The sequence below is a fragment of the Pristiophorus japonicus genome, chromosome 5 (assembly GCF_044704955.1).
Source record: "Pristiophorus japonicus isolate sPriJap1 chromosome 5, sPriJap1.hap1, whole genome shotgun sequence".
Lineage (NCBI taxonomy): Eukaryota > Metazoa > Chordata > Chondrichthyes > Pristiophoridae > Pristiophorus > Pristiophorus japonicus.
Window position 1 is genome coordinate 252,425,735 of NC_091981.1, and position 12,530 is coordinate 252,438,264.

Genomic DNA, 12,530 nt, shown 5'->3' on the forward strand with positions numbered 1-12,530 from the left:
TTTTTGAACATTATCTGAGTGTAAGTCCAATACACGAATGACGCAAGAGCGTGCAACAAGAACAAAGAATTTCCTCCATGAGGAAATGGAGAAACTAGTCACTGTCATTGAGGAGAAATGGCTGGAGCTGGATATCCGTAAGAGTGGTCCCACAAAAGTTTCACCCAAGGAAATGAGAAGAAGATGGAGCCTAGTTGCAGAAGAATACTCTGTAGGGGTGAATACCGCAAGATCTGAAAGCCAGTGTAAAAAGAAATGGCAGGAAATCGGTCAATTAGTGAGTGTAAGTAATATCTTCATCTTTAAATGGAATTGCAATTGAAAATGTGACTCTCTCTATGTCCCACCCATCAGAAGCGCACCATGTGTGAAAAGTTATATTTTCATCTTTGCAGAAGTAATTGGCTCCTGGCAAAAGGGAAAGGCTTAGAACAGGAGGAGGGCAGGCAAATCTGCACCAACTATCACCCCTGGAACAGAGGGTTGCTGCCTTGCAGAGTTGCACCTGCAGAAAAAGGATCAGCTCTGCACAAGCTGGACCCACACGCGAGGGTGAGCCATTAAAATGCATTGTCGCCCTTCAAATCAACCTGCTGACTGGCCTGCTACGCGTCAGACTACTCATGTCTCCCATTCTGCCCCCTCCTGTGCTGCTAACCATTTGACTGTTCTGTTGTATTTTGCAGAAGAAGAAGACACTCCTCAACATCCTGAAGATCCACCAGAAGATCCAGATGCATGCGCTCCAGACCAAGGCGGGTGGAGGGAGGAGGGGTCCATGGAAATGTGTTCACAGGAGAATGCTGATATGGATCAGTCCATAGTACAGGGCATCACATTGCCAGAAATCTCCATGAGCTCCTCGGCAACGTGCCATGGTTTCACACCTTCCGAGGTTGCGGGTTCCAGTGGCGGTGGTGAAATGTATGTTGGAACACCCAGTGCCCCACTGTCCCAGCCTGCGCCTCGCATTGGAGGGGTGCCACTAGGCAGACCCACAGCGAGGGGAAGGAGAAGCCGACCAGTCTCTCCTGAGCTGCAGCCTTCAGCAGATGTTAATCAGGTTCTGTCATTGGGTGAGGAGACCAATGCTCTTACAAGATCATTCGTGGCGACCATCAATGGGGTGCGTGATGAGGTAGCGACACTGTCGAGAGAAATCTCAGCACTGAGGGCGGGCATTTCAAGGGTGTGCAAACGATGGCAAATGCCATGAGAGAGCTAGCTTCTGCAATAAGGGCACAAAGGCCGGATACTCAAATGCCACTCCAACTTCAATCCACGCACCAGTAAGACCCAAGCCGAGCCGCCAACCCCCCCCACCACCATCACCGACCCTATGAGGAAGTGCACTTTCCCCGAGATGTGGGTGAGAGATGGGTGTTGCTGTTGTTGCTGTTGTCGTTGTTGTTGTTGTTGTTGAAGTGCATTGTAAAATATCCAATAAAAGATATTTAGCATTAAGACTGAATCATGTTCCATTATCACCACACAACATTAGGGACAACTGTAAAAGGTAAAAGTCCCTCATCCCTGCAGTCATGCGTGCCTGCTGCTCCTAGCCCTGGCGGGAGGGCTAGCCAGTGTGTTCTGCAGTTGGCAAGGTGGGACTGTCCTATTTTCAGTAGCTGATTTATCTTTCATTTATTTTTGATGATGATGTGCAGCTGTTGTGCTGAAGATGTTGTGATGTTGTGCTGATGTTGTGAAGGTGTTTAGTGCTTTAGAATCCTCTAAATCACCTTCCCCCCCCCCGCCCCCCCAATCTCTGGCTACCTGCGCTGATTTCTTAAATGTTGGTAAGGTTTTTCTGTGCTTACAAAAGTGGCCACATGCACTGGCCTAAGTTAGTTTGGAGTAACCTTTAGCTGGCCAAATTTGCTTCTATGGCCAAAAGAGGCGCAAGTGGCTGGTCACGCCCCCTTTTGGAGAGAAAAAACGAAACTAGAAAAAAACCTAACTAACTGATTTACACTGGAGCAAGTTAAATGGGGAAATTTGTAATTTTTAAGTTACTCCAAAAAAAATCTACTTATTCAAAAAAAAACGGGGCAACTCCTGGGGAAATTTGAGCCCTATATGCCTATAGAAGACGTTTGGATTACCTTTTATGTCAGCTGCCATTCCATTCTCATACCCTCTCTGTGCCCCTCTTATTTTCTTTTTCACTTCTCCTCTGAACTTTCTATATTCAACCTGATTCTCAGATGTATTCTCGACCTGACATCTGTCACATGCTCCATTTTTCTGCTTTATCTTACTCTCTTTCCTTCGTCATCCAAGGAGCTCTGACTTTAGTTGCCCTGCCTTTCCCCCTAGTGGGCATGTACCTCGATTGTACCCGAACTATTTCCTCTTTAAATTCCACTACAATTTTGCCTACCAAACTTTGATTCCAAATACCCATATTTTTAATATTAAAATAGGTAAATTTGTACGTCTGATTATGGATACTACAATGATGCACGGTGCAAAGATATAAGATTTAAATCTCTTGCAGAAGAACAAGCTGTTGGATAATTCCTTCCTTATCCGTTTGACAGATTCATACAACTAGGGACAGTAATATGTTTGGATTACTGACAAAACATTCATCTTAAATACCCTAACCAACAAAACATAAATGTTAAACACCCTAGCCAACCATGCACAATAGCACACGTTAGCTCTGTGTGCAAAACTTAATGTGCCTAGAGTTAATGAAAAATCACAAAGATGGCTTCTTCAAGTCGCCCAGGGATTTCAATGCAGTTTTATTTCCTTTTTGTAACTAAGTAAAACATGGTATCCTTTTGGTTTATGTTTCTCTTCCTGCCAAATGCAACCCTTACCTCATGTTTTACAACTACCCATTTGTCCCTAATAGTTTACCAGAGAGAGATGAGAGACCTCATTGGTATCCTTTTCACAGCAGACCGTTGCTTCTTATTCATGGCCCCCACCCCCCACCAAAAAAAAAACAACCTGTGGCATAAATAATCCTTTGATGTATGCACTCATGGCACCCCTGCTGTGAAAAGCCTGTGTTTCAAAAGCATCGCTTATCAGCAGTTTTGAGAAGGGCCTTTGAGAAATTGACCGGAGAAAAATAGGCTTTTTCAAGGACATTTTAACAAATCCTTTCCATATTATAGTTTTGCCTCTATTAAACAAAAAGCAAAGTTTAAAAACATATTAGTAGACTTACACAAGCCATCAATTTCGTCTGATTGAAAGAGCAAATGCATTAAGTACCTAACATGAAATATCATTTTGCATCCTGTATTTATATCGCATGACCAAATTATGAGTCAATTACAAACTGATGGATATATTTTTTCCTTGGGTTTTTGCCATTAGCTGATCAAGCCTGATCGACACTGGTAATCGGTACGAAACTGAAAAGTGTAGAGGAACAAAGGGACCTCAGAGTGCAGGTCCACAGATCCCTGAAGGTAGCAGGCCAAGTAGATAAGGTGTTTAAGAAGGCATATGGAATACTTGCCTTTATTAGTCGAGGCATGGAATACAAGAGCAAGGAGGTTATGCTTGAACTGTATAAAACACTGGTTAGGCTGCAGCTGGAGTACTGTATGGAGTTCTGGTCACCACATTACAGGAAAGATATGATTGCACTGGAAAGGGTGCAGAGGAGATTTACAAGAATATTGCTTGGACTGGAGAATTTTGGCTATGAGGAAAGATTAGAGATGCTGGGTCTGTTTTATTTGGAACAGAGGAGACTGAGGGGAGACCTGATTGAGGTGTATAAAATTATGAGGGGCCTGGATAGAGTGGATAGGAAGGACCTGTTTCCCTTGGCAGAGGGGTCAACAACCAGGGGGCATAACCCTTGGCTATGACGTCACCTTTCTGTTTCTTTCTACTTCTTTTTTGCCTTCTCCCTGTAGCTGCACCGGCCTGTGTAATGAGACAGGAATAATAAATGATCTCCTAGTAAAAGATCCTCTCAGAATGAGTGATCACAGTATGGTTGAATTTGTAATACAGATTGAGGGTGAGGAAGTAGTGTCTCAAACGAGCGTACTATGCTTAAACAAAGGGGATTACAGTGGGATGAGGGCAGAGTTGGCTAAAGGAGACTGGAAACACAGACTAAACGGTGGCACAATTGAGGAATAGTGGAGGACTTTTAAGGAGCTCTTTCATAGTGCTCAACAAAAATATATTCCAGTGAAAAAGAAGGGCGGTAAGAGAAGGGATAACCAGCCGTGGATAACCAAGGAAATAAAGGAGAGTATCAAATTAAAAACTAATGCATATAAGTTGGCCAAGGTTAGTGGGAAAATAGAAGATTGGGAAAATTTTAAACAACAACAAAGAATGACTAAGAAAGCAATAAAGAAAGGAAAGATAGATTACGAAGGTAAACTTGCGCAAAACATAAAAACGGATAGTAAAAGCTTTTACAGATATATAAAATGGAAAAGAGTAACTAAAGTAAATGTTGGTCCCTTAGAAGATGAGAAGGGGGATTTAATAATGGGAAATGTGGAAATGGCTGAGACCTTAAACAATTATTTTGCTTCGGTCTTCACAGTGGAAGACACAGAAACCATGCCAGAAATTGCTGGTCACGGGAATGTGGGAAGGGAGGACCTTGAGATAATCACTATCACTTGGGGGGTAGTGCTGGACAGGCTAATGGAACTCAAGGTAGACAAGTCCCCTGGTCCTGATGAAATGCATCCTAGGGTATTAAAAGAGATGGCGGAAGTTATAGCAGATGCATTCGTTATAATCTACCAAAATTCTCTGGACTCTGGGGAGGTACCAGCGGATTGGAAAGCAGCTAATGTAACGCCTCTGTTTAAAAAAGAGGGCAGACAAAAGGCAGGTAACTATGGGCCAGTTAGTTTAACATCTGTAGTGGGGAAAATGCTTGAAACTATCATTAAGGAAGAAATAGCGGGACATCGAGATAGGAATAGTGCAATCAAGCAGACGCATCATGGATTCATGAAGGGGAAATCATGTTTAACTAATTTACTGGAATTCTTTGAGGATATAACGAGCATGGTGGATAGAGGTGTACCGATGGATGTGGTGTATTTAGATTTTCAAAAGGTATTCGATAAAGTGCCACAGAAAAGGTTACTGCAGAAGATAAAGGTACGCGGATTCAGTGGAAATGTATTAGCATGGATAGAGAATTGGCTGGCGAATAGAAAGCAGAGAGTCAGGATAATTGGGTCCTTTTCGGGTTGGAAATCGGTGGTTAGTGGTGTGCCACAGGGATCGGTGCTGGAACCACAACTGTTTACAATATACATAGATGACCTGGAAGAGGGGACAGAGTGTAGTGTAACAAAATTTGCAGATGACACAAAGATTAGTGGGAAAGCGGGTTGTGTAGAGGACCCATAGAGGCTGCAAAGAAATTTAGATAGGTTAAGCGAATGGGCTAAGGTTTGGCAGATGGAATACAATGTCGGAAAGTGTGAGGTCATCCACCTTGGGGGAAAAAAAACAGTAAAAGGGAATATTATTTAAATGAGGAGAAATTACAACATACTGCGGTGCAGAGGGACCTGGGAGTCCTTGTGCATGAAACTCTTTTGAATCCCAAAAAGTTAGTTTGCAGCTGTAGCAGGTAATTAGGAAGGCGAATGGAATGTTGGCCTTCATTGCGAGAGGGATGGAGTACAAAAGCAGGGAGGTCCTTCTGTAACTGTATAGGGCATTGGTGAGGCCGCACCTGGAGTACTGCGTGCAGTTTTGGTCACCTTAAGGAAGGATATACTAGCTTTGGAGGAGGTACAGAGACGATTCACTAGGCTGATTCCGGAGATGAGGGGTTACCTTATGATGATAGATTGAGTAGACTGGGTCTTTACTCGTTGGAATTCAGAAGGATGAGGGCTGATCTTATAGAAACATTTAAAATAATGAAAGGGATAGACAAGATAGAGGCAGAGAGGTTGTTTCCACTGGTGGGGGAGACTAGAACTAGGGAGCACAGCCTCAAAATACAGGGGAGCCAATTTAAAACAGAGTTGAGAAGGAATTTCTTCTCCCAGAGGGTTGTGAATCTGTGGAATTCTCTGCCCAAGGAAGCAGTTGAGGCTAGCTCATTGAATGTATTCAAGTCACAGATCGATAGATTTTTGACCAATAAGGGAGTTAAGGGCTATGGGGAGCGGGCGAGTAAGTGGAGCTGAGTCCACGGCCAGATCAGCCATGATCTTGTTGAATGGCGGAGCAGGCTCGAGGGGCTACTCCTGTTCCTAATTCTTATGTTCTTATTTAAAATTATTGGGTGGAGGTTTAGAGGAGATATGAGGGAAAATTTCTTCACCCAGAGGATAGTGGGTGTTTGGAACTCCCTGCCTGACAGGATGGCAGAGGCAGAAACCCTCACCACATTTAAAAGATACTTGGATGTGCACTTCAAGTGCTGTAACCTACAGGGTTATGGAGCAAGAGCTGGAAAGTGGGATTAGGCTGGATAGCTCTTGGTTGGCTGGCGTGGACACAATGGGCCGAAATGGCCTCCTTCTGTGCTACAAATTTCTATGATTCTTTGATTTCAAAAAATAAATCCATAAGTTGCAAAGGTAAATAAAACTGGATGGCATATTTATCCCAATATTTTATATTTAAAGGTTGAATAAATGGATTAGACATTGAGGTTTTGGAAATAACATTTTATAGGTACTGTAATTGTTGTATTCATAGATTTGTAAGCGGTAGAGCACCTTTTTGAACATCAAACTTCAATCACAATATTCATTGTGCATGATTGTTTATAGGCAAACCACTGTGTAGTTTTGTTTTACAAAAACGCTGTTAAGTTCTATATATGTTTATGGATTTTATTGGATCAACCAGGCGTTTTAAAAACACATGAACTTTGGTAACATACAGAGAAATTAAAAGTTGTACTGTTGTCATTTAATTCAAAGAAGGTGACATAAGTGAATGTAACTTTTGTCTTAAATAAAAATTGAAGAATATCTGAATCAAAGTAATATAACCATTCACCAATTATAATTCTGAATTGATTCTAAACTGATTTAAACATCTAATTGATAACAGAAAACTATCAAATGTTTTTTGTTGGAAAATAAAGGTATGCTTTTGCTGTGAATTCAATTTGCTGAACAATACACTGCTAAACACCCTACAACCTAGGAGGGAATTTGAACCTTACGGCGGATGGTAGAGAATCGAGGCGGGGTTAAATTGGTAAATGTGTGAAATCAGGTCCCAATCTGCTGCAAACGCACTTACTTCTGACTTAACCCTGGTGGGTTTGGGCACGTCTGAGTAACCTGCTTTGGAGAGGTAGATCCGTCATTATAATATGTTAATGGTTGCGACTGCTACCAACAAACCGCAAGCGTCCTGCGCATGTGTGTTTCCGATTCGTGATGGAAGCAGTCTTGTTTAAAATAAAAAAATCTTAAAAGCCGAGAAGGGAGGGGGTTTGTGAGAAAAAGCCAGGAATGGTGTGGACGTGCTTTTTAAAAAAAAGCTGGGAAGGGAGAGGGCTCGTTTTTTTAAAAGCCTGGAAGGGAGCGGGCTCATTAGTGTGCTCATTTTTTTAAAAGCAGAAACATCATGCTTCCGATTTTTGGAGTACGCAGTATGCTTCTGTGCAGCTTCCGGACATTGGCAACAGTCACTCCGTATGTTAATGAGGCCCCGTTTCTCAGATTCTGGGAGCCATTTGAACTTAACAGCTGTGGGCTGGGTTTCCCAGAGTTCGGGAGACCCGGCAGGTATAGGGACGTGGGAGCTGGCAAATCCAGCAGCAAAGTGCTTTTTAGAGCACTGTTTGTGGGCCAGGAGGAGCCCGGCCTCTCGAGCAAATTTTCTAGCATGATCTGTCATCCCTCACCGCGATCTGCCTGTCCCCCCTCAAACGGCCTCCCTTACCACGAACTTCCAGCCCCCCCCCACTACGCCACAATCTTTTCCTATTGCTGGTGACTGTTGCCAGCGGATCTTTGCTGCAGCCTTCTGACACTGGTTTTCCCACCTGGCAGCCAGCCACCTTTTCAATCTGGCCAGCTGCCGAGCAGGAAATGGAGTAAAAAAATGATAGAGGTCTTGCCATTAAATTCAACAGGACGTTCGCGTTCCTGGCTGCAAACACATGCTCCCACTCCCTCCTTGCCTCCCTGTAAATAGCGAGACCATTGTGTCAGACATGCAATTGAAAATGTTTAATCCTGCATAGTCACAAACAAGATGTTAGAAGCAATAAATTTTAGTCAACCCAGTTTGGAATGGCAAGAGGTTTGAACATTAAAGGCTGTTGTAATTGTTGAGTATGCCCGATTCAAGAACTTTGATAGTTTTGATTTTGTTTTTAAGTTATACCTGAGGGAGTCAATATAACAAAACAGTCTCTTAACAGCTGCTGCCATGAGTGAGAGAACAAGTCTCAGAATATTTCAGTCATTCTCAATCTGTGAGCACAAGTTTTTGCATAGAAGTTATTCTATTTCTTTCTCTAAAGTATTGTAGCCCAAGTTACAATTTGTTTTCTCGGAGCCAAGAAAAAGTGCATTATTTATTGTATGATCTTGTGCACTAGATGAGGAAAAATAAATTATTTTCCTAATTCTGCATGCATGTAAGTGTAAGGTTATTAGAATGATCTCTCGTTGCTGACAACAAGACCTGACTTCAAAATTGCAGTTTGTAATACAAAATTGATCTTGCAGTGTTTCACGTATGCAGTGTTAGTGGAAGTCATGTTTTTTCTTTTAATAGCTGGAGTGGTCTATAGCAATAAAATTACTAGACTGCTCTCGGATTTCCTTTGAAATTTGTAATTTTTTTTAACAATTCAGTTGCTGTACTGTACAAGCTTTCATCACCATAACAATCAACTGGTGTCCAACTCCATCAGTGGATTGCAGGTGGAGAATAAAAATAACAAACTGAACACTGCAGGCATCCTCGACACTATTCTGATATTTGCCTCATTCTCAGCAATATTGATTGAAGAAGGACAGCAGGGCTGCTGGGAGCTGGAAGTGTGTCAGGCCACTTTGCTTCTTCAATGAGAGGTGCCATACTGGCTGTCATTTTTATTCTCCACCTGCAGATCAGCTGTTCGCAATTAATTTTTGGAGGTGAGTGCTTTTCATTCAAAGCATTGACCACACTTGCATATGCCTTTGTCCTGAAAGCAGGTGGGAATATAGTTTCCATGGCTTGGCTAGATCATTTGTAGCAAGCCAAACAAGTCCTTAAAGGCTGGCCCAAGGCTGCTGAGAGTGAATATGCTAGTACCTTTGCCTGCCCCACAGACTTTACCCTTCCATCGATGCCCAGCAATTAGGATCTTCTAGGCTCCACCAAGCAGTGCCTCCAATATTCCTCACCACTAAACTATGGACTCAATGACCATAGATGCTTCTGCTTCTGTCCCATCATCCTGCCTGGATTCATTGTGATGCTACCTTATTCTATTTTAGTTTAATTTATTGGGATTGAATCATCTGACAATCTCCATACTGTACCAGGACTTCCCCCTCCATTGTGGTGGATTTTAAAAATGTCTTCTTGGGAGATGGATGATGCTGGCAAGGCCACATTTATTGACCATCCTTATCTATTATGAGAAGTGGTGGGCTGCCTTAAAATGCTGTTAATCTTGTAATTGGTAGTATTCCCACAATGGTTTTGAGTAGGAAATTCCAGGATACTGATTAGCGATAGTGAAGGAAAGGCAATGTATGTCCATGTTGGAATGCTGTGTCACTTGAAGGGGAACTTAGAGGTGATGGTGTTCTACTGCATTGCTTCTCTTCTGCTTCTTGATGGTAGAGGTCGCAGGGAAGCAGGTGCTGCTTAAGTAACCTTGGTGAGATTCCGCAGTACATCCTGTAGATTGTATATACTGCAGCCATAATGGGCTGGTGATAGAAAGGGTGGAGACTAATGGAAGGGGTGCTAATGAAATGAACTGCTCTGTCTGGATGGTGTCAAACTTGAGCGTTGTTATGCAGTAGCCATCAAGGCAAGCAGTGAATATTTCATTGCACACCTAACTTGTACCTTCTAGTTGGTGGAGTGGTTTTGAGGGGTCAGGAGGAGGTGATACACAGTACCTAGCCTCTTCCCTGCTCTTGACGCCATGGTATTCATCTGGGTAGTCCAATTAAACTTCTGGTCAAGTCACCCCCCAAGCTGTTGATTACGGGGAACTCGGCGATGGCGGTGCTGTTGAAGGTCAGGTGAAGATGGCTGGGCTTTCTCCTATTTGAAATGGACATTACCTAGCACTTGTGTGGCACAGATATTGCCTACCACTTCTCAGCCCAAACCTGGATATTGTCAAAGTTCTCTGAAGGCTGACACGGGCTGCATTTTTGGCAGATTTGTGAATGGAGCTCAACACTAAGATTTGTAGCTAGCCGGCCCACTCCTGACCTTATGATGGAAGGTATGTCATTGATGAAGCAATTTAAAATGATTGGGCCGAGAATGCTTCCCTAAGGAACTCTTGCAGCAATGTCCTGGTGTTGCGATGTTTGGCCTCGCTTAACAACTGTGACCATCTTCCTTTTGTGCCAGATATGATTCCAGGCACTGGCAGGGTTTCCTTTTAACGCCCATTGACCTCACTTTTGCTAGGTCTCCTTAGTGCCATACTCTGTTGAATGCTGACTTGAAAGTCGCTCTGGCATTCAGCTCTTATAACCATGTCCTTGTGGTTTCAAGTCCCTTTTTAGAACTTAAGGTGATACTTCAATGTAGCAGTGAGGGAATGTTGCATTGTCAGAGCTGCTATCCTTCAGATGAAATGTTAAACCATGGTGGATGTTAAAGACCCCATGGCACTATTCACAGATGAGCATAGAGTTTTTCTGGGGTCTGGCCAACTTTGCTCCCTAAGTTATTTTTCTTCCTCCTTTAACAGAACAAATTTCACATACTTCAAATTGATTAGACACTTTTATCATACCCTGCTCTTCTCATTCAATCACTCTGGTGGAGTTATGTGTGGTTCTACCAATCCAGGAACAGACAGAAGCATTGTGAGTTCCAAGATCTGCCATGGTGTTCTGATTTTCTGTCTCACTGCTTTCCAGGTTTGCATTGTGTGGGATGCTAGAGAATACATCTTACTGGAACAATTTCCAAGCTAATATATAAAAGGAAACTGAGCCACAGTTCCTCTGTGCCACTCTAACCCAGCAGATTGCAGTTCTTCCCACACACCTGAAGGTATGCACCATTTGTGATGCCTAATAGTATATTAAAAAATTTGGAAACCCAGCCCCTACTGTCTCATATTTTAACAGATGCTACTTGCCAAAGTCAATCGATTTGTTTGATTCCATGGAAATTTGAAATCTTGCAATCTCCTATATGTAACATTTATTGGGAGCATGCAAAATTGATCCAGCAGATGAAGTACATTCATTTTAATTCCTTTTACTCTCATTTAAAAAAAGGGACTGGCAGCAATTGCCACTGGTCCAGATCAGGGCATCTGAGTAATTCATTTTCCACAAACCTGATAAAGCAGGGATTAGTTCGACACCAAGATATTTAAGACCTCTTGCTTGATCTCCAATGCTATTCAGGAACAGGAATTTAAAAAATATATATTTGCTATGTTATATGTATTGAGCTACACATATTTAAATATTACTTACCATTCTATTCTCAGCTCTCCATACTTCATATCTTCGAAGTTTATGATGAATGCAACAAAAATGTTGTTCCTTCCCAGATTATGTTCTTTTTATCACCTTGATAACACACATTTACTCTGGAAAAACCATTCAACTGTTTAAGATCCTTAATGGAATAAATGAATAAATTAATTGAACTTCAGTAACATGTTGGAGATTGCCACAGACCAGGTTATAGCCTCAAAAAGAGGGAAGGTGCACAGTTTCGATGTAACTACTTTATATAGAGGCTGATGGAAAAGTTGAAATGGACTACCCAGGAAGACAGAGGAGGCAGATAATGTGAATGAATTTAATGCAGAGTTGGGTAGATATTTAAGCGACTGGGCAATGGATTCTCGGCTAAGGATATTCAGCAAGGCAGAAGCCTGTAGCTCCCAGCATGCATTTGTACAAGAAAGAAAGACTTGGATTTATAGAGCGCCTTTCACGACCACCGGACATCTCAAAATGCTTTACAGCCAATTAAGTACTTTTGGAGTGTAGTCACTGTTGTAATGTAGGAAAGGTGGTAGTTCATATGCGCACAGCAAGCTCCCACAAGCAGCAATGTAATGACCAGATAATCTATTTTGTTTTGTTCTGTTGATTGAGGGATAAATATTGGCCAGAACATTGGGGATAACTCCCCTGCTCTTTTTCTAAATTGTGCCATGGGATCTTTTACGTCCAATTGAGAGAGCAGACAGGGCCTCGATTTAACGTCTCATCCGAAAGATGTAACTTTATCTTTAATTTACAGAATTATTTTTATGATTGAGAATAAGACTGACCAATCAGAGTGTACCAGGACTTGCTGTTTTTAAGCCCTACCCATCTGCACTCCTGAATAAAGAAAGAAAATTACTGCAGATGGAAACCATTTTT

The 12,530-nt window shown here is 42.3% G+C and overlaps 1 protein-coding gene and 1 long non-coding RNA gene across 6 annotated transcripts in view; both read left to right on the forward strand.

Moving 5' to 3' along the window:
* LOC139264674 (cAMP-responsive element modulator-like) overlaps positions 1 to 12,530 on the forward strand; it is a 186,526-nt gene that overhangs the window by 138,309 nt on the left and 35,687 nt on the right. The gene's annotated exons all lie outside the window — the stretch shown is intronic.
* LOC139264676 (uncharacterized) lies at positions 227 to 1,424 on the forward strand. Its single transcript, XR_011593396.1, has 3 exons — positions 227 to 283; positions 396 to 552; positions 687 to 1,424. It is a non-coding gene; the product is annotated as an uncharacterized lncRNA (long non-coding RNA).